The following is a 20,220-nucleotide window of genomic DNA, read 5'->3' on the forward strand; positions in this document are numbered from 1 at the left end:
CCTTTAGTCTTCAGATAAATATGGTTCCCCTCCCCATGCTCTCCAAGATTCCCGAGAATTGCTAGGACCTGGCATTTTCATGATTCCCTCTCATTCTGATGTCCTCTTCCTCTCAATCCTGTTCTGCCTCAGTTCTGGAGTTCATGCCTTTTTTGTCTTCTTGTTGATCTACAGAAGGGGGGTACTTAACCAGCGGTGGGGTGGGTGCAGGGAGAATCCAGGAAGGAAGGCTTCCTAAAAGAAATGACAGGTGGGGTGGCTCTGCTTTTTCCTTAATTTTCCCCCAAACATTACTAACATAAGGAGGGACTTAGAACTTTACCGAAAGTTGAGAGTAGCTGGGGAAAAGATGGGCGCTTCTCTAAGCCCAGCAAATAGCTGGAAATTTAAAACCCAGACCTGTTCTTGCAAGTTCCACCTCCCCCAGGCACATCCTCTGAGTCCTCCCTTCAGCCTCTGCCCTCCAGTGCACTGCTAGACCCTCCCCACACCTGCGCCACTTTGGCCCCCTCTTCCCGGATTTCACTCTGTGGGGGTGGGTGAGAGGGCTGGCTGGACAGCTTTACCTGTCACACTCCAAAGTGCGTCATTTTCCAAAACAAAGATTCCTGTCTGTCTGCCAGCAACTGGTACCATTCTCTAGAACACAAACCAGCTAGAGACACACACTCGATTGGCAACAATCTGTGATACAGTGACCACAGTTACGCAGGGAGAAACCGAGATTAGAGTGGTTATGAAATTTGTCCAAAGTCACAAATGATGGGGATCTCTGGTTTGAACCAGGTCCGTCGGCTCCAGAACCACTCCTTCTAACTCTGGCAGTAATCTTCAAAGAGGCGAGCTTTGAGGGAACCTTGAAGGAAGGGAACGTGCCTGACAGAAAGCAAAAGGCATGAGGCAGAGCCTGAGACCGGCTGAGCTGAGGGGAGTGAGCAGAGGCGAGCCCGGAGGCAGGGAGCCCGGGCGGAGGCTGGAACAGAAGGAGGCCTCCATGCCAGGGTGGGAGCCACCGGAAAGGAGATAAGGGAGTGGATTGGGAAGCTAATTAGGAGGGGAAAACCTCATGGAAAACTGGATCAAATCAAACAGGACTGAACTTGGAGGGTGAAAGAGAGAATGGCTCCAAGCATCAGGCCCAGATTTCTGACGGATGTTCACTGAGGGGGTGACCATGGTGGGAAGGCAGGGAGGGGCGTTTACAATGCGTTCGGTCAAGCGTGCGCATGTGGAGTTGGAGGTGCCTGTGAGGTATCCACGCAGAGATGTTCACACGCTGCTCTGCGTATGGGTTTGCTGCTCCTGAGACAAGCCCACACTGGAGAGGCGGTCATGGGCCTACAGATGGTAATTAAAGCCATGGGAGGATGAGCTCAGGCTGGGAGAAGGTGTGAGAGAGAGGAGGCGAGGACCTTGGACAGAACCCCAGGAGCATCCCCAGGAAAGGGAGGGGCCCAGGGAGAATAACCGGCAAGGAAACCAAGAAAGGAGAGGCCAGGTAGTCAGAGGGAGCGGGGAGGACTCATGTCAGGGAATCCGGGGGCGCAGGAGGGGCGGGGGTGGGGGGGCAGGAGGCAGAGGTCCACGTTGTCCAATGCTGCTCCAGAGACATCCTGAGAATGACCATTGGATGGATTTAGAAACAGGGTGTGGGGTGTTGGAGTGGGGCGGGGTGGGGGGGGACTTCAGAGACCACTGGCGACCACAACCCAACCTGAGAAGTAAAGGAGAGATGAGAACATAAAACAGCAAGATATGGAGGAAAAAGGATACGATGTTATGAGACGAAACAGGTAGGGGTGAGGGAGAGAGGGTTTGGTTTTGTTTTGCGTAAGGAGAGTTGAGCAAGGGTAAATGATGGTGGGAAGGAGCCAGACAGTGGGTGGAGAAGGCTGTAGACAGCAGAAGTGAAGATGCAGATGGAGGCCGACCAGAGATTTCTGAGGCTCAGGGACGGAGGGTCCCACTGGCCTCTCCTAAAGACAGGCTCTGTCAAAAACATCTGAATCCACAGAAATCCACTAGAGATCTGGGCACGAATCCATGGTCCCAGGAGGGTCATAGGAGGAACGGAGATGCTCCTGAAGGAACATCCTAACCCCTTGTGAGGCCAGGCTGGCAGAGGAGAGGCAGTGTTCAGGAAATGCAGTTGCACTTTGGGTCCTTCTGGCCATCGGTGACCAACCCCCCCAACCCTGAGCACAGGGGCCCCAGCAAAGCTCTCTCTGCCCACCCCCCAGGGGCTGCATGCATGGCCCTTGGACCACCCACCTGAGCTGCCCCTGCCTGTCTGCATGGACTTGGGCTTCAGTATCCCTCTGCACTCTGGGGCTTACTGTGTGCCTGGGTGCAGAGTAAGCTGGCTCCTGGCCCCTTGATTCACAGCTGAGGTGTCCCAGAGCCTTGGTGCCCAAGAACTCAAGTCCTTCCTTGAGCCTGTCCTCCTCACAGCCACCTGGAGATGCCTGCAGACCCAGCTCCTCCAGCCTCCCCTCCATGTCCCCAGACTTGGTTAGTTCCACAGGCAACCCCATTTCTCCGGCACAATTCCAATGGTGGCCCTTTACTGAGCACACGCTACTCATTTATTCATCCGTTTAATGAACACTTACGGAGCACCCCCGTGTACCCCGCGCGTTACGGATTGCTGGGGATCCAACGGTGAACAAGGCAGATTCGTCCCTGCCCTTGTGCAGCTTGCAGCCCTCTCCCCTAGTGTTGTGCCTGACACTTGGCTTCCTTTATCCTATTTATTCTTACAGCAACCCTGTGAAATAGACATTACTACCTCCATTTTACCAAAAAAAAAAAAAGAAACTGAGGCCCAATGTGGTTAAAAATCAGGCAGCTCGTAGTTGAAGAACCTTGATCTACCACCCTCAGAGGCTCTGTCTCCTCCAAGCAGAACTGATCCCGAGCTTCTCTGCGTTTGGGGTCTCCCAGTTCCCTTCTTTAGAGCGACTCCTTCCCCTCCTTCCATTTCCTCCCTCCTTCCTTCTATCCCTTCTCTTGCTCTTTGGAGGAGAGGGTGAATTGTTTGAGTCCAGAGTCCCAGGTCTAGCTGGCGAACCTGGAGCTAGCAAGTTGTTAGTTTCACTGCTCGGGGCCCACATCCTCTCCTCCCTGAAGAGAGCATGATTATCCCGGCCCTACCCTCTCCAGAAGGCACTGGGAGGATTAAATGGGGTCAGAGATGTGAAAGTGCTTTCCAAGGCACTCACAGGCAAGGGGTTATTCTTATCAAAACCTTCTCTAAGCGGAAGCCCTGGGATCAGCAAATTACTTGTTAACGTGCATTGCAGTCACTGTATTTCCTGTCCCAGGCTGTTTACACTGCAAGCCCTTCGTTAGCTGTGTAATGAAAGGGTTTTCCTCTTCTGAAGGAATTTCAGGTGTCATCTAACAGGGAGCAAAAGGAAGTGGGGGCCTTCCTTACACTTCTGAGATCCCAGCCAAGGAGGGATGAAAAGACAAACATGTATCAAGTATTTATTATCTGCCAGGCTCTGGGCTAAGCACTTTATCCACAGCACCTTTGTTTATTTCTCACAACCCCTTAAGACTAAAATACTACTATTTTTACTTTACAGATAAGAAAATTAATTTATCTGAAATTGCAAAGCTTTGAAGTGGTGGATTTAGGACTTGGACCTAGACCTGTCTGATTCCCAAACTCATGCTTTTCCCACTGAGAAAAACCCAATCCTGCCTGAAATCCCTGCTGAAGCCACCTCCTCCAATGCAGCCTCAGCAATGTCACTCTATGACAATCACTGATTTGCCTCCCTGCCTGCCCTGTACCAGACAACCAGCCCTGTAAGGACACGGACTGTGTTAAATTCATCTTCGTATTCCCAACCATCAGCACAGTTTGCCTGGGCCACGGAAGCTGAATGGTTAATGGTCAAGGAATAATTTCTGTCCTAAAGATAAAATCATGACTCTCACATACAAATATAAAATCAATCTGTATCGAAAATCTTATTTCATTCATTAATTAATGAGGGAACCACTGAGATGTTACAACTCGTTCAAAGGAAAACTCAAAAGAACCTCAAATGTGTATGTCTTTGTCTCCTCGGGCTGTCATAACAAAATACCACAGGCTGTGTGGCTTAAACAACAGAAATTTATTTCCCATAGTTTGAAGGCTGGAAGTCCAAAATCAGGATGCCAGCAGGGTCCCTTCTGGTGAGAGCTCTCTTTCTGTCTTGTAGGTGGCTGCCTTCTCACTATGCCTTCAAGTGGCCTTTCCTTGGTATGTGCCTGTGCAGGGAAGGGGGAGAGAGAGTGAGGTCTCTGGTATCTCTTCTTATAAGGACACTAATCCTATAGATCAGAGCCCCACCCTATGACCTCACTTAGCCTTAATTACTTCCTTAGAGTCTGCATCTCCAAATACAGCCACACTGGAGGTTGGGCTTCAACATATGAATTGGGGGCGGGGCGAGGGGGGGAGGGCCACAAACATTCAGTCCATAACAACATGCAAATAAGGAATGCTGACATGAATTTACAAACAGATGTAAAATGGGTCTATCCACAGGCAATAACCAATTGCATTCCACTGAACACAATTCAATTACATTTTTAAAGACAACAAGCCTTTGCATTATTATCGGTTTTCTACCACTTGCAGAGCTGTAAAATAGCTCAAAGACAATGAAAAGTTGAAAAAAAAGAAGAATATGCTAGTCAGGACACCTAATTATCTTTTTGGTCCATTTCAGCCTTTCACAGTGTTTCCCTGTAGAATGAATCAATAAAAGCAGTTGTCTGGGCTGCCACAGGAATTGTCCACTCCCTCAGCCATCCCCTTATTCTGTCTCTCTTGGATTGCATTTTTGCACACGTCTTTTATCACCCTATTTCCACCAGACAAGGGGTGGTCCCACAGCCTGTCCCCTAGGCCTTTCAACTGCCAATCAACTCCCACTCACAGTGACACTAACATCCCAGACTCACAACTACAGCTGCCCATGGAATATCTCCTTTGTCTAGACTGGAGAAAGTAGGTTGCATCACAATGTACTAAAAGGCAGAGGGCCTCTCACGTCAAACAGCCAACATCAAGGGCACAGGTGGGCTGGGGAGATGAGGGTCCTGCAATGCTTGGATTTCCTAGCCACTCACATTTGCATTGGCCCATGGAAGATCTCCGTAGCCCAGGAAAGAGGTGCATTACACAGTCGTACAGGACAGGGGCATCCCCAGGTCACTCAGGCCCCAAGGGCTCCCTTACCAGCTGGGCACTTTGAGAGGTTTCAGGTCTTTGCCAGAAACAGCACCTGACAGAGGACTGAGAATGTAAAAAAAGACCAGGGATGTGGAGAAGGCTTCCGCTGGAAAATCAATGGAAAGCAAACCCTGGGATGTCTAAATGCCAAGTGGAGCCCAGCTAGCTCATTGAGAAATTCAGCCTTGGCTTCAGAGCCTCTGGAAATCCAACCTTTGCTCTGGGAAAACAATTTCGGATTCCTTTCTCTGCCTTCCTTTTACAAAGGTCAAGTTCTATCTGCAAAATGGAATTTGTGGTGCAAGTCCATGGTGTTTATCACTAGAATAGTCCATGCAAACTGGACAAGGTCCACAACAGCAGTTGACAGCCTCACATCTCTAGCCTGGACTAGCAACAGCCTATAACCAGTTTGCTGGTTAGCTCAGGCTGTTAGCTTACTCAGCTCAGGCTGTTACAATGGTGTATCACAGACTGGGTGGCTTACAAACAACAGAAATTTATTTCTTACTATTCAGGGAGCTAGAAGTCAGAGATCAGGGTACTAGCAGGGTCGGGTTCTGATGAGACCCTCTTCCAGGTTGCAGACTTCTTATTGTATCTTCAAATAGTGGAAAAGAGAGTGAAAGCACTCCCTTGGGGTCTCCTTTATATAGGCACTAATCCCATTCATGGGGGCTCCATCCTCATGACCTAATTACCTCCCAAAGGCCTAGCCTTCTAACACCATCACATTGGGTGTTAGAATTTCAAATATGGATTCAAGGGGGACACAAACATTCGGTCCATTGCAGTGACCTCCAGTCTCACCCCTCCAGCTCATCTCACACAGACACCAGAGTCACTTTCTAAATATATTTAGCCTTATCATTTTCCTGCCTAAAACTGTTTGATGGCTTCCAATCACCTATAGGATAAGGCCAGTGATGTTCAAGGCACTCCACGGCCCTGCTCAGTTCCCCATCCTCCTCTCTCATCATCACTTCCTGATCCCCACCTTATGCTCCAGCATCACAAACTCCTAGTAGTTCTCTACTCATCCCAGGGCATTTCTCCAGGCCTTTACTCATGATGTTTCCTCTGCCTGGAATACCCATCTTACATCCTTTCCCTTACCAACTCCTATCCCCCTCGGAGACTTGGTTCAAATGTCCTCCTTTCCCCTCCTCCTACTCTCCCTCCCCCTGTCATGAGCTCTCTGCTCCAACATGCCCTTCACTCCATCACTCCTGTTAGTGTGTCTGCTCCCCCTTCCACTAGACAATGAACTCCTTGACAGCTGGAATCATTTCTTGTACTACGTTAAATAGTCTCCCCCCAAAATTCATGCCCACCCGGAACCTGTGAACACGACATTATTTGGAAATAGGGTCTTTGCAGATGCAATTAGTTAAGATGAGGTCATACTGGAGTAGGATGGATTCTAAATGCAATGTGACTGGTGTCCTTTTAAGAAGAGGGAAATTTGGAAACAGACACCCAAGAGAATGCCATGTGAAGACAGAGACAGACTGGAGTGATGACTCTACAAACCAAGGAGTACCATGCATTGTCAGAAGCCACCAGAAGCTAGGAGAGAGGCATGGAACAGATTTTTCTCTTGAACCTCAGAGGGAACATGACCCTGCTGTCACCTCGATTTTGGGTTCCTAGCCTCCAGAACTGTGAAAGAGTGCATTTCTATTGTTTTAAGCCACCTACTTGGTGGTACTTTGTTACTGCGGCCCTAGGGAAATAACAGATTTCTTATTAAGGTCCCTAGCATGGTGTTTGGTTCACCAGTATGTGGTCAGTAAATGTTGAATGAATGAATGATCCTACAGTACTACTATCTGCCTCACTCCCTGGTCTCAAGGAGCAGCCAAGGGAGGGAAGAGGGACTCAGGGCTAGAGGACCCATTCTGACCAAGGGAGGCAGGCTTAGTCAACACATCTTAACTGAGTACTTACCATGTGCAAAGGCTCTACAAGGTATAGTGAATCAGACAGGGCTCCCATGCTGACAGAAATGACCTAAAACCACAGATAATTCAGCCAGTACCCAGGGGCGGATCTGCCTTACAAGGAAGTCTAGGTGATGCTCCCATCAGCGTGGGTGACTGGAGCAGAGCTGCTGAAGGAAATGAAGATGTGGAGTTTGCAGAGGAGAGGCTTTTAAGGGCAGAGACTCCAAATATGAGACAGACATCGTGGATAAGAAAGATGTATTTCCTGTGGCTGCAAGACCGGATATTTGAAATTCACAGAGAAACAAATTAAGGGTCAGTCTGAGACAGAATTTTCTAATACAAGGAGAAAGGAACTAACAATGTTGAATGCCTGCTCTGTGCCAAAAAACCAAATCTGGTTTATTCATACAATGGAATATTATTCAGCCATAAAAAGGAATGAAGTACTGACACATGGTACAACACAGATGAACCTTGAAAACATGATGCTAAGTGAAAGAAGCCATGCAAAAGGCCACATGTTATATGATTCCATTTAAATAAAATAGGCAGAATAGGCAAATCTACAGAAATGGAAAGTTGATTAGTGATTGCCTAGGAATAGAGGTGTTGAGGGGATATAGAGAGTGACTGCCAATGGGTACCAGGTTTCCTTCTTTTTGGGGTGATAAAAATGTTCTAAAATTGATTGTGGTGATGGCTCAGCAATTCTGCGAAATTACTAAAAATCACTGAATTGTATACTTGATAATATTGAATTTTTTGGTATGTGAATTATGTGTCAGTTTAAAAAAAAATAAGCCATTAAAAACCATTAAGCCATGGTTTTAAGCTGGGAAGTGATATTTTTCGTCTGCATTTTAGCAAGAAGGTGCTCTGGCCATGGGGTAGAAAACAAAGTGAAGCAGAGAAGTCCTGATAGTTCTGAGGCTGTTACAGAGTCTTGGTGAGAGATAATGGTGACCCAAACAAAGGAAGTAGCAGTGCAGACGGTGAGGAACGGTCAGATCCAAGAAGTATTTAGGATGGATGTAGCAGGTTTAAACATATAGTCATAAGTGAGATATGCAGAAGTGTGAATTTCTTTCTCTCTCTATAACTGAATTCAACTTCGTTCTTGCGGTGGTTTTTAAAATGTCCTCAAAATATCTTGACAGTCATTTCTTCAGAAGGTGGAGTCTAATTCCCCCCTCCTTGAACGTGGACCAAATGTAGTGACTCACTTCTAACTAATAGAATGTGGCAGGAGCGAGGCTAAATAACTTCCAAAGCAAGATAATAAAAAGATCTCGATCTCTCTCTCTCTCACTGCTCACTCTGGGGAAAGGCAGCACCATGCCATGAGGACACTAAAGTATCCCTGTGAAGAGCCCCACGTGGACAGGAACGAACCCTCCCATCATCAGCCAGACCAACTTGCCAGCTGTGCGAATGCATCATCTTAGACGCAGATCCTCAGACCCAGTGAAGCCCTCAGATAACTGCAGTCCTGAGCCTTCGGGTTTTCTAGCTGTGGTCACACGGAGCAGAGACGTGCTGTCATTGCTGTGTCTCCACTGAGTCCCTGACCCACTGAAACTTGTGAGAGAGAATAAAAGTGATTTCTGTTCTAAGCCCCTAAGTTTTGAGATCATTTGTTATGCAGCAATACATAACCAATACGGTTCTGAAGCCCAATGTCTACTGAGAGCAAAGAAGTTTTCACCTTGCCAAGTAAAGGTAATTGAGTCACTTCCCTTTGAAAACTTAAGTCTCTTTGGGGTCAACACGCAGCAGATTCCAGATTCAAACTCCCTATCAGGGCTTCCGGTTTTCTCTACTCTTGCCTCCTCCCCAGGACGCCTCGTACATGGCAGGGGTTTAATGTAACATCATGGCCCTGAGCAAGGGCTCCCGTATCCTCCCCTGAGGGCTAGCTTGACCTCTGTGGTCCTTGGGCATTGATTTCTGCCTTTGCTGCATCTGCCACTGAAGTGGCTATGGGCCAGGTGACCTGCGTGATCTGTCCCCCGGATGAGGCCACTGTATATAGTCGTACAGAGCTTCATCCAGGAGGTCTGCCAAGGGGGTGAATGGGAACTGAAATCCCAGGAGGAGGAATTTTGTTTCAGTTTCTGGAATTCATCCTCCCCAAACTGAAACAAGATATTAAAGTTTTAATAGAGGCAAGATCCAACCCAGCTCTTACACAAACTTGTCTCACTCACCTCACTGTAATCCCAACCCTTGTTCCAATAAAACTTTATTTATAAAACTAGGCAGCCATGATTGCCAATTTGATTCTTTTTTTTAAGTGCTACAGTAAAATAATATTTATCTTGATTATTGGGTTGCTCCCCTCCTGCTAGCCCTGACTTGTCCCACCAGCCCTCATCTGTCAGATTGGGGGCCACTCTGGATTTCCTCGTTTCCAGCCACAGGCCAGGAACCAAAAGGGTAGCAGGAGAAGGCTGCCGCCAGAGGCAGTATCTCAGGCCTCTCCCTTACGCTCTGCAGCGGCCACCCGCTGCTGGTGCAGGACATTCTGGGAGTTCCAGAGGAAAGCGGGGCACAAATTGCCTTGGGCTTGGCAGACTCCCTGGGTGGTCTCCATCACCCCCTGGAGTTCTGGTCTCTAAGAGAAAACTGAGGGTGGGGAGGACAGAGAAAACGCCCATCAAAACTCCAGCTCTCTGCCTCTTTGGGCGCCCCAGCTTCCCAAGGAGGAGCACCTCCACGTGTGGTACAGCAACTACCCTCAAGCCCCTAATCTGTGGTTACTGTTTTTTCATTCATACATTCATTTAGCCATTTATTTCACAGTCAATCCTCGATCTCAACTATGTGCCAAGCATTTGCTAGATTCTAGAGATACAGAGAAAAATTCCAGTACTCGTGGGTCGAACAATAAGAGGGACCAACATTTACAGTTATTAAAGACATGCATGTAGGGACTTCCCTGGTGGCGCAGTGGTTAAGAATCTGCCTGCCAATGCAAGGGACACGGGTTCAGGCCCTGGTCTGGGAAGATCCCACATGCCGCGGAGCAACTAAGCCTGTGCGCCACACTACTGAGTGTGAGCTCTAGAGCCCGCAAGCCACAACTACTGAGCCCATGTGCCACAACTACTGAAGCCTGCACGCCTAGAGCCCATGCTCAGCAACAAGAGAAGCCACGACAATGAGAAGCCCGTGCACTGCAACAAAGAGTAGCCCCTGCTCACCACAACTAGAGAAAGCCTGCGCACAGCAACGAAGACCCAACACAGCCAAAAATAAATAAATAAATTTTTTTTTAAAAAATCATGCATGTAAAGTGCAAAAATCACTTTATAAGTGCGCTCAGGTTTAGTTGTAGCAGGGAAGAGAAAGTGATTACCTCTCCCCAGAAGCCTCAGGACAAGGGAGGTTGGATCTCCCCAAGCTGACAAAGAACCTGGAGGAGTAGCAGTAGTAAAATAGAAGTAACAGGATTGATTTAAAGAGAGAGAGAGAGAGGCATGTTATAGGGCATAGTATTAGGCAATTGACATGAGTTCATCTGTCACCTGGGGACAATCGTAATACCCTTTTATGAGGTTGTTAAGAGCATTAAATGAGATACATCAAACACTCGGCACAATGCCTAGCACACAGTAAGCGACTGTGTAAGCACAATGTTAACTACTATTAGCCATTCAATCTTCAGTCTAATATGAGAAGCATTGCATGAGAATAAAAGTTTAGTTGCATGCATACACTTTCGAACATGGAGAAGGTTAATTCAATCAACAGTTAAGCATCTACAACACCCCTAGATACTCTGTGGTTAACTTTTAAAAATTCAATGACCAATCCTGAGTTTAAGCTAAGCCTTTCTGGAGTTTAAAGCTAAATGGTTTCTCTCTTAAGCTCAAGATCTTGCCAATCAAAATCGCTTTGCTCATAGACTATTGTTACCTGCGTCTGAAAAATCCATTCGCCAACTCAGTTGATGTCTTTGTTCTAGGCTGTAGCCACCCTCCCCAGAGGCATCGATGCCACTGACTCAGTGGGTGCAGGCTACCCAGTGTAGGGGAGCAAAACCTGCCATCCCAAAGTGTCTCTTTGGCCTGTGGATTATTTCAAGCTGAAACAATCAAGGCCCAAAACACTCAGATAGGAACCTTGACCTTCTCCCTAACTGCCTGAAGGATTTAGATGGAGGGCCTGTTACAGGAATAAGGATATCACCAGAGAAATCTGGGCTGGGGTTGTGGCCTGGGGAGACAAAGATCAGAGACCACTCTGTGTCCTGTTGTCTCTGCAGGGCCCAGCGAACATTTGTTTACCAAACATTTGCTTTTCCGTTTCCTTGTGAATTCCCTTCCTCTCCTTTGAAGTCCCAAACCACTACCCCCAACATCCTCTTTTGTCTTTAGCTGAAGACAGTATTTAAGGTGAGGGTTTCAGCCATTTTGGTGAGTCACTCAGTTTTTCTGGGTCTCTCCCATGTATACATGTTATTAAAATTTTGCTTTATTTTCTCCTGTTAATCTGTCTCACGTCAATTTAATTCTTAGAACAGCCAGAAACCTAGATGGGTAGAGGAAAAAAATCTTCCTCCCCACCACCGGCAATAGGACACACTGGTCTAATATTTCAAAACCATTATTCAGCTCCTTAGGAAACTGGCAAGATTTAGGGATGAGGCTTGGTTAGATAAGGGGTGAGAGAAGGCTTAGACCCAAGGGGCTTAATTTACAGAAAGGTTTGTCTTTGGGGGGACTTTTTTGTTCCTCCCAGGAGGGAATAAGACATCCTGCTAAACGATTCCACTTTGTGGGAGATGGGAGAGCATATATAATATTTACTGAGGCACCTACTCTGTGCCAGGCTCTGTTCAAAGGGGTCCCCCCGAGGACTGGGACAGTTCTGCTTCTGTGACTTCCACCTGAGGCACTTCATGGGGAGGATCTCATGGGGGTAGAATTGTCCCGGCTCTTGGGAGGTTAGAGTGATGTTATCATGTGATTGGGAATTTAGAAAAGTGAGCCTATACTTCCACCAGGATTCCTAGCCTTCGAAACCTGCCCTTTGGACACTGATTCTGCTATCTGTGTTTTCTATTCCTATTTTCTATCTTTCGAATACAGCGAAATTTGAAAACACCAGCCTGTTTTTGGCCATGTTCAGAGAACCAAGGAAAGGATTTAATTTCAGCCTGAGCTGAAGTTAAAAAAGAAAAGCTGTCCCCTCTCTCTTGGGGGAGGTGGGGAGAGGGCTGGTCCCCAAGGGGATGTGAGGTCCCAGGGAGGAATCTCAGCTACTGGGGAGGCCTCGGGAGATGGAGAGAGGCTGGGCTCCCAATTTCCCTGGTGTCCCTGTCTCCCCACCCCGAGTGGTTCGGCTGTTGTTCCCTTCCTGCCCTGGGGGATCCATGAGAGCCCCCTCCCTGCCCTCTCAATATCTCCCTTGTCACTTGAGCTAGTCTGAGAGGCTTTCTTTCTGTTACTTGCCAGTCACCATCTTAGCTCAAAGGGGTGATTCTAAGAGTGAGAATTATTCTGGGCTAAGAGAGAAAACCCCTCCCCAAAAAAAAACCACCCTCAGAATCTCCTGATCCTGTCTTCCACACAGCAGGCCACTTAGGCCTTTGTTCATTCCACAAATATCTATTAAGTGCTTACTGTGTGCCAGGCACCAGGGATAAGAAAAAATAAATAGGGGCTTCCCTGGTGGCGCAGTGGTTGAGAATCTGCCTGCCAATGCAGGGGACACGGGTTCGAGCCCTGGTCTGGGAAGATCCCACGTGCCGCGGAGCAACTAAGCCCGTGAGCCACAACTACTGAGCCTGCGTGTCTGGAGCCTGTGCTCCGCAACAAGAGAGGCCGCGATGGTGAGAGGCCCGCGCACCGCGATGAAGAGTGGCCCCCACTTGCCGCAACTAGAGAAAGCCCTCGCACAGAAACGAAGACCCAACACAGCCAAAAATAAATAAATAAATAAAATTTAAAAAAAAAAAAAAAAAGAACAAATAAATGGAGACACAGCTCCTGCCTTGAGGAGCTCCCTTCTGACGGGGATGCAAATGAGTAAAAGGGCCAGGTGAGCGTCACAGGAGTAAGCAGCAAGAGCCCCAGTTCTGGAATTCCCTCCTCCGAGGACCAGTTAGGCCCGTTAAAATTAACTCCACCAATTAAAGGCATGGTTAGAAGACAATGCTGCCTGTCTTCCTCTTTATTTTTAATTGCAGGGCCTGGCCTAAAGTTGTCAAACCATTTATAATTAGAGCAGAGCTTGTGAGCAGGAAGCCTGGATTGGGGAAGAGAAGAAGGGGTAGAGAAGACAGGGGTTCCCTGCCCAGCACCCCTCCTCCACCCCGTCCTCTGGGCCTGGCCCCGGGGTCTCTCTGCCTCCCGGACCGTGACCAGCTACCGCCCCACTAAGGGACTGGGTGGCTGGGGGGGCACTCTCCCCTCTGGGCGCACACCCTGATTATAGTCATTAAGAAGTCACCCTGAGCGATGGGAAGACCAGTGGGTACATCAGTGGCCCAGAAGGCGGGAGGCGGCGGCAGGGTGAAGCAGGACCAGCTGGGACTGGAGCACAGACGCCTGGAGAAAGAGAAGCGGGTGAGGCTTCTCTCCTGCCCTCTCCCTGCAGGGAGTCATCCATCTCACCCATAAAACAGCCCACACTGGCACAGCACAAACTGTGAGAGACGGCCAGCCCAGGGCACGGGGCTCCAGACAAAGGTGGTGCCCCTCGATCAGCACTGGGGTACCAGCTCAGCTTCACAGCACCCTGCACCCACGACGAGCAGCAGGGCCGAGTCAGGGCGCTCTTCCCATAGGCCAGGGCCAGGGAAACGGCTGGGAGGAAAAGGCCAGAGTAAACCTGCTCCCTAGACACAGAGAGTCCATGAACTTGACTTGGTCGGACCTGGGCTCCCACCTCCACCCTCTGCTCAGATCCAGAGGGACGGGGCGCCTCTTCCCGTCGTTCAGGGAAGCTCCAGGCAAACACAGAGGGTGATCCGGGGTGGCCCAGACCCCTGAGTTCCCAGCCCCCCTGTCTACCTAAGCCAAAAATAGGGAGGCGGGAGACCCATCAGGCTGTGAGGCACCCAGCACCAAGGCCTCCATCTCACCAGGCAGGACCCAGGCTCCAAATGCTCCCACCTCCCACCCTCCCCTTTCCAAGGTAGGGACCAGGGGAACCTGGAGCCAGCCAACCTCCTCTCTCTCCATCTCCCACCCAGCCTGCAGTGACAGTGCTACTCTGGACTCAGTCCTATGTTCCTGGAAAGCATCCACGGTTCAGTAATCCCCTGCCCTTTCATGTTCCAGGAAAAGGCTCACTGCAGAGAACCACACTTCCCCAGATGACTTAGATCCGATGCGAAGATAGATGACTCCCTTGTTCACCTGTGACAGTGCCAGAGACCCTGCAAATGCCCACTCTCTGTCTGTGAGAGATGATAGCCCAACCATCTGTCCCCACTGGCCAGTCTGGATGAAATGCCCACTAACTTGACCAAACTTCAGTCAGGCTGCTCTCCCCTGAACTTTGACCCACCCCCCGCCTGAGCCCGCGCATAGGACTCAAAACAACCCCTCCTTAACGACCCCTCCCAGGACTCCGCTGACTGCAGGGAAAAGTGTTCCCTGATCAACTGTCCCTTCAGGCCACCTGCTCATCCCACCCCCGACCCCAGACACCTGATTTCTTCTAGCCTTGTTTACTTTTCTCTGTTAAAAAAAAAAAAAAAGCCCTTTTTGTCTTATCTTTGAGATGCTGACGCCCTATAGCAATTGTCTTTTTGAATAAAATCTCTTCCTCACCTAAATCCAATTTGTTCTTTATTCGACACCAGCCCAGGAACAAAGATCCTTCCCACTTGAAATCACTTCTCACAGGCCAGCCACCTCAGTGACCTCCACGTGACTTTTGTGCCTTACCAGCTCTGCAGGTCACCTGGTTAACAGTTAACGGGTGGGAACTCCCCGTTCTCTGCTCCCAACTAGCTTCAGGATTGTCTGGTCAAAGGCTTTCTGGTTAGTAACGAAAGCAAGCATATCTTAGACGTTGATTATGTGCTGACCACTGTGCTAAGTACTTCACAGGCATTTTCTTGACCCTTGTGAGCTGGGCACTATTACTGCCCCCACTTCTCAGATATGGAAATACACGTTCAGAGATGTGTGTAGAAAATAGAGTACAGGAATGAGGACAGAACCATTCAGCCACAGGAGGGCAGACTCATGGGTACACCCCACGAGCCTTAAAATATCATCGTTTTCTCCTTGCCTTAGAGGTTTAGTTCTGAGGATTAAATAGCTGAATATACACCACGCTTAGAACAGTGTCTGGCACACCATAGGTGCTATATAAATACTAGCTATTGCTATTAGTATTCCTAATATGATGATAATGGTAATGGCAGTTTGTCCAAAGGGTTGGACAGTGCTGGGTTAAGTAACTTGCCCAAAGTCATACAACTAAAATGTATCTACTTCTAATGTGCTATATGATTTACTTCTATATAACCCCACTACTTACTTATTATGTTCAGTGCTTATTGGCTCCACAACTAGAATGTGAGCTCCCCAAGGGCAGAGATCTCTATTTTGTTCACTGCTATATGTACACCTAATGCTTAGAACTGGGTCCAAAACACAGAGAGAGCTCAATAAATATTGTCGAATCAATGAATGAATGAATGAATTCCAAAGCTTGTGCTCCCAATGATTATGCTCTAACGCAGCCTTCTGATCCTAGACCTGCAGCCTCCTTTTAAAGTCCGTCTAAACAATTCCTGATCCAGAAGGTAAAAAGCAAACAGAAAACAAAAAACCAAAACAAACCAAAAAAACACTCAGTCCCCCTAGCCCCCTTAATAATAATTCCTTTACTTAGGTATGAGATTTGTGGGTTTCCAGAAAACTTTCACATGCATCACCTGGTTTTATTATCCATAGATGTTTTTATTATCTCCAGTCTACAGAAGGAGAAAATGAGATCCAGAGAGGGAGCCTGACCTATCAGCCCGACCCTCACCCCTGGGTTCCCGGTCCCCGCCCCCGCAAGCCGCCAAGCCGGTGAGCATCCCGGCTTCCTTTCTACTCTGCTAATTATCCTTTTAACTCGCGCTGGCGTATTTTCGCGGCGCGATCTGCGGGTTTATTTTTATCTACCTCTCCGTAATGGTATCGGGCGGTTTCTCAGGGAAGCTCCCGGCTCTGAGCGGCTCCCCAATTTACAATTGCAATTATGGTCTCCGACAGAAACACATGCAGCTGGCGTCAATTTTAAGCAATATTTTGATCATAATAATTAAAAAAGTAACTTATGGCATGCACGCATTAGATAAATTAACGTTCTTCCAAGGCTCTGCTGAAAGGCGTGCATGGGAGAAAGGAGTGAAAAAGAAATGGTGCTCCGGATCTCTCAGGGGCAGGGGGAGTCCCTCTCCAGCACGGCTCACTCTCCAGCTGGCCCGGCTCACAAATTAACTTCGAGTTTAATATCTGCATGCCCTTCAAGTTGAATGCTGCCTGTCCCCGCCCGCACCCCCGCCCCCACCGCCCACCGACACACGCGTGAAATTGACGGTTATTAAGGTATTTGGATATAAACAAGCACATCTTCTTGTCACTGCTACCCAGGCAGGTGACAGGCAGCTGAAAGGATGTTCGCATCTCTCTCCAACTGGATGTTCAAGACCCAAATGAGAGCAAGACCTGAGGGTTGGGGGCTGGGATGGGAAATGGCAAGGACTTCTGAAGGCCCTCTTTCCCAGAGCCCAACACACAGAGCACATACAGGCATTGCGTGGATATATACAGACCTGGACGCTTGCACTCGTTCATACCCAGGTAACCACACATGCGCACACACGCACACGCTCACACACGTCTACCTGCCCCAGACACAGGACTCATAACCACACACACACACCCTCACACCTCCAGCCATATCCACAAATTCACATGTTACTCACACTTATATACATCTGCCCTCTTACACATGACCCATGATTATCACAAAACACTTCCATCCACATACAAGCTCACACACATGCACACACACACACAGGCACCCCCATTCACAAATGTACCTGCTCCCAGGCACACGACTCACAACCACAGACATCCCCACGCCTCCACCCACAGCATGCACGCAGACATGAACACACACACGTCTGAACGCATACCTTGATTTACAGGCATTGTGTACACAACTCTCTGCTCACAGGCACACGATTCATAATCATGAACAAGGCCTGCACACAGTCACACAATGAAACTCATAAACATGCATGCATACATGCACATACATGGATACACACACTCCCTCACACACACGCCCCTCTCACTGCACAGGCAGGGCACCCCCTGTCCCAACTTGAAGGCCAGGCTATAAGGCAGCAACAGCAGCTTTTCAACTTTTGAGGGGTCCCCAGGTTGGCTGCTCCCTACAGAGAAAAACAGACAGATGCAAAACTTTTGCACACCAATGCAAGGACCTATATCCTTTCTGAAACCCACCCCGAGTCCCCAGCTTAAGTGCCCTGACATGAGGGTCCCAGGCCATCCTGTTCTTACCCTCATTAGGGTGAATACAGAAATGGCTGTGGGTAGAGGAGGGGAAGGGGAAGTCCCATTCATCATCTTTCGGGAACAGTTTACTTTTTAAAACCATGATGATCATCACTACTTTTGGTAAATGGAAAAAAAAAAGTCTGCCTTTTTCATACTAATAAGATGTTTTAATTTTGAAAAAGTACTGCTCCCGTCCCCTACCTCCTAGGCCTGAAGGCACAGGACCTTCAACACGGCAGAGCTGAGCTTATTTCTAAGTGTCTGAGTCAGACGCTTGGATTCAGATCCTGGCTCCACACCACTCACTGATGAAACGACCTTGGAAAGTGCTCAATTTCAGTGTCTTCAATGGTACCTCGCCTACTTCACGGAGCTGCGCCAGGACCAAATGAGAGGAGGAGCTGAGCGCAGCGCCTGGCACGGAGCGTGAGCCCAGTACATCTCATTTGCTGTTGTTTTTGTTACTAACGTCATCTTGAGGCCCGAGCTCTCTCCCATCTGTGCTTGCCGCTTCCTTCTCTCGTCACCTTGCCCGACTTCTCTTTCTCTGCCTCTCCTGCCCCTTCCCCGGGGATGTTCAGCCCCCTGGATCTTCTTCTCCTGTCCCCTCACACACCTCCTTCAGAGGCAACATCCACTCCCATCACCTACCACGGTGGAAAAACGATGGAATCTGAAGGCAAAAGATGGGAGTTTTGATCGTGTGCCCATGGGGTAAGTCACTTAACCTCTTGGGAGCCTCCGCTTCCCCACTGCTAAAACGGGGATAGTGATGCCTGCCTTCCCCATCTCACAGGGCTGAACAAGGCTGAGACTGAGAAAGTGCTTTGAGGTTGGGAAGCCCTAGAAACACGTCAGGTGTCACAGTGGGCTTTGTCCCATCACCTGGGAACGCTCCTCTAGCACTTCAGTTCCTCCTCTCCCAACCCCCAATAAGTCCTTCCTACTTGCAGGCCAGTCCCTCTGCCACAGCACACTTCCAAAACCCACCCTAGATCCCTCCACCGCTCCCCTCCTGCGCCCATATCTCTCCCCATGACTCCATCCTCTCACACTCAGCCTTCAACACCTGGGCTCCTCCCTCCACCCCCTTTCCTCCAGTCCCCACAAGTTCTTCTCTTTCAACTTTCTAACTTTCTTTCTTCCTTCCCCTCCTTCCATCTCCACCGCCACCGCTCGAGCCCGTCACTGGCTTTCTGCAAAGTCACTGGCTGGTTTCCTGCCTCCAGCTTCTCCTATGGCCCCATCCTGCTCATGGCCGGGACGTTCACCCTCTTCAGGCACCAGAAGCAATACCCAGTCGCTCCAGCCGCCCCCCCAGGTAACGTCCCTCTGCTTGGCTTTCAGTCTCCCTCACAATCCACCTCATTTTCCACCTGTGAGTCAAGTACCGGTGGGCATTTCACCCAATTAGAGCAAAGAACCTACTAAACACACCTCCATCATAGCCCCCCTGAGCCCTTGCTCTGGCCACCACTTCCTCCCTTCCTGCTTCCCCCTGCCCATATAACTCCTCTCTACACACAATACCCAGCTAAAGGAACCCCCCTCCCAGAACCTTCTATGGCAGCTCCAGCCCTCAGAAATCCCTGGCCTGGGGTTTTTCCTTTAAAACATTTTTATTATGAGAGATTACAGACATACAAAAATGTATACTACTGTAACAAATTGCATGCACCCAATTTTTTTTTTTTTTTAGTTTTATGTTCTTTATTTTATCAATGTTATACATGCACATAGTTTGAAGAGTGATAGAATTCTACCAGGTTTGGTATTAAAAGCAAAACAAAACACAACAATCTCGTGCTTTCTATCATACCCACCACCCCCAGCCCTGCCCCCGCCCAGGAGGAGGCAACCACTCTCTAGAGGCAACTACTTTCAATGCTTTTAGCTGATTCTTTTGATATTTACCTCCACATCTTTTTAAAAATGTGCTTATATTGCTATTTCTTTGTTTTTCCATTTGGGGCATTACCTGTTGACTTTCCACCACGTAGAATGAGGATTTGGCCCTCTTCGCACTCCTGTCACATCACTCTCACACACATGCGCATGCACACACACACACACAAACACATTTCTTACCCACCCCCCATCCTGACAATTTACTTGTATTATAAATTTTGTTAGATCAGTAGTTACAAGATTATGACTATAAAGATGCCATTCTGATGTCTAATCCTTTGTAGGAAGCTTGTAGAATCTTCTCTATTTCCTGTGTTCTGAAATTTTGCCATGTTGTGCCTTGGTGTGGTCTATTTTTCCATTATTGGGCACTTCGGGGGGGTTTTTCAGTCTGGAAACTTGTATAGGTCAGGCCTGGTACATCTCTTGAGTTAGTTTACGACTTCCTCCCTCCTGTTTTCTCTTTCTGGAAACACTTTGATTCACATAGAGGACCCCCTGGATGGCTCCCCACATGTTTTTATCCTTCCTATTTTCTATCTCTGTCTTTGTTCTACTTTCTGGAAGATTTCCTAGACTTTAT

This window comes from Eschrichtius robustus, chromosome 11 (genome assembly GCF_028021215.1).
Source record: "Eschrichtius robustus isolate mEscRob2 chromosome 11, mEscRob2.pri, whole genome shotgun sequence".
NCBI classification, from domain to species: Eukaryota; Metazoa; Chordata; class Mammalia; order Artiodactyla; family Eschrichtiidae; genus Eschrichtius; species Eschrichtius robustus.